The sequence below is a fragment of the Bubalus bubalis genome, chromosome 1, assembly GCF_019923935.1.
Source record: "Bubalus bubalis isolate 160015118507 breed Murrah chromosome 1, NDDB_SH_1, whole genome shotgun sequence".
Taxonomy (NCBI): domain Eukaryota; kingdom Metazoa; phylum Chordata; class Mammalia; order Artiodactyla; family Bovidae; genus Bubalus; species Bubalus bubalis.
The window spans coordinates 160,855,482-160,858,285 of record NC_059157.1 but is presented as its reverse complement, the minus strand read 5'-3'; the positions used below and the strand labels follow the sequence as shown (position 1 = coordinate 160,858,285).

General features: G+C 37.9%; 1 pseudogene; it reads right to left on the bottom strand.

Annotated features, from left to right (window-relative positions):
* Window positions 1-829: 829 nt before the first annotated feature.
* Window positions 830-1,135, bottom strand: LOC112587508 (annotated as a pseudogene).
* Between the last annotated feature and the right edge of the window lie 1,669 nt (window positions 1,136-2,804).

Sequence of the window (2,804 nt, the reverse complement as noted above, 5' to 3'; positions counted from 1 at the left end):
GTATATCCATCTATATTTTACAATATCAGATTTACTTCCGATTAAAAGAAAACTTAGGTTAACTCCAATTTATTCTTATTTAGATGTTGCCATAGAAAGCCAACAAGGGAGAAATAAAGGGTTGTTGCTAAAAATAAAAATAAAGAGGTACAAATAAAAGTTTCAGTTTTCAACAGGAGGAACAAAGGACTTTTAAATGCTCTTCCCCTACCATCTCAACCCCAAAACCAGAGACTGAAAGTCTGTGGGAAACTGTTAATTTAATGAGACAATAAAGCATTTCAGAACTATGATTATAGTAGTCTACCTGTTTAAATTAAGATGTAAAAAGCTATTTTCTGTTACTGAAGGGATAAAAATCATGTTTGAAGTCCATTGACCTCTGAGGATTTTAGCTAGGTGCTTAGCTAACTTCCCTTGTGGCTCAGCTGGTAAAGAACTGCCTGCAATGCAGGAGACCTGGGTTCAACCGCTGGGTTGGGAAGATCCCCTGGAGAAGGGAAAGGCTACCCACTCCAGTATTCTGGCCTAGAGAATTCCATGGACTATATAGTCCATGAGGTCGCAAAGAGTTGGGAATGACTGAGCGACTTTCACTTCACTAGCTAGCTAAGGCTCTTCCCACGTGGCTCAGACAGTAAAGAATTTGCCTGCAATGCAGGAGCCCTGGGTTCAATGCCTGGGTTGGGAAGATTCCCTGAAGAAGGGCATGGCAACCCAGTCCAGTATTCTTGCCTGGAGAATTCCATGGACAGAGGAGCCTGGGGGGGGCTACAGTCCATTGGGTCATAAAGAGTTGGGCATGATTGAGCAACTAACACTTTCACTTTTAGCTAGCAGTCTACCACCAGAATTCTCCAGTGGACCAAGAAGAGTCTGCACAGTAAAGTATTTGAGCAAGCCTCTATTCCAACTTCCTGCTCCAAAAATCCATTTAATATGTTGTTCTCAGATAGAGAACATTCAGTTCAGCTCAGTTCTGTTCATTCATTCAGTCATGACCAACTCTTTGTGAACCCATGGACTGCAGCATACCAGGCCTCCCTGTCCATCATCAACTCCTAGAGTTTATCAGATATTAAACTGATAAGAACAGATATTACAGTTGATCTTATCCAAAAGGCCAAGAAGTGATAAACTAAAATATTTGAATGTTTGCTCAAGTTGTGCTGCCATAGCAAGAAATTCATAGAAATTGTTTTTAAAGAGCAAAGCATCTGAAAGCATTTCAGGTATTTAATAACTAGGCATGGTTCTTCTTTTGGATGAATATGGAGTTTTAAATTTCTAATAAAGATGTTGTCTTTCAAGAAGTCAATGTAAAATATACTATAATTCCAAGCAACATTCTTCAATACATGTTTTTATCTTGATTATCACTATAAATAGTATATCAGATATACTTTTAATTGAACTAATATAAACCTTGAATAATATGGGGTTATATCATAAAGAAATTATTTATTTTACTGAACAATGAGTCTAAAACTTGGTTCAGCATCAATGGTGTGGTCAGAGTTTCTGATTTTCACATTTTGGCTTGACCAATTTAGTATACTACCATTTCATTTTCATGTTCTTTGTTTCATGATCTCAAAAGGACTGTTGAAGTTCCAGGAATTTTATTCAGAGGCAAGCCAGGAAGATAAGAAGGTCATTGGTCCCCTCTCCTCTTTTGTTTATCTCTTTTTTTCTTGTTCCATTTATTTATTTTTTAGAGAAGTTTTAAGTTAACAACAAAATCAAGTAGATGGTACAGAGATTTTCCGTATATACCCTACCCCACACATTCATGTGCTAAGTCACTTCAGTCATGTCCAACTCTTTGCGACCCTATAGACTGTAGCCTGCCAGGCTTCTCTGTCCATGGGATTCTCCAGGCAAGAATACTGGTGTGGGTTCCCATGCCCTCCTCCAGGGGATCTTCCCGACCCAGGGATCAAACCCACATCTCTTACATCTCCTGAATTGCCAGTCAGGTTCTTTACCACTAGCGCCACTTGGGAAGCCATAGACTCCCCCATTATCAGCATCACTCAGCAAAATGGTACATTTGTTATAACTGATAAATCATGTTATATCATAATTGCTGCATAATATATATCAAAATCTATAATTTGCCTTAGCCTTCACTCTAGGTGTTCTACAATCTATGAATTCTATGGGTTTTAACAAACGTGTAATGACATATATTCATTGTTATGGTCTCAAATGAAATATTTCACTACCCTAAAAACCATCTCTACTCTACTCTTTATCCTTTTCCCCACTCCAGCCCTACTTACTACCCGTCTTTGTACTATCTCCATAGTACAAAGTACTGTGGAATACATAGTACATACTATAGTACATAGTACTATAGACATAATACAAAATACATTGCCTTTTCCAGAATAGTTGGAATGACACAGTGTGTAGCCTTTTCATATAATGCTATTGCACACTTAATAGACTACAGTATAGTATAAATATAACTCTCGTGTGTTATGGTTTGTGGCTGTACTGCAGTACTTACTTTATTATTGTGATAGTCTGAGATCAAGCCCATAGTATCTCTGAAGTATGCCTGTATTTCATTGTCTGGATGGACTGCAATTTATTTAGCCATTCATTTTCTAAAGGACATCTTGGCTGCTTCTAAATGTTGGCAGTTATGCAAAAAGCTGTTAAAGACATCTGTGTGCAGGTGTTAGTGCGGATGTATGTTTTCAGCTCCTTTGGATAAATACAAGGGCTGAGTTTGTTGTGTCATATGGTAATATGATCTGCAAAACACAGGCAAAACCTGTGAATACAGTCAATTC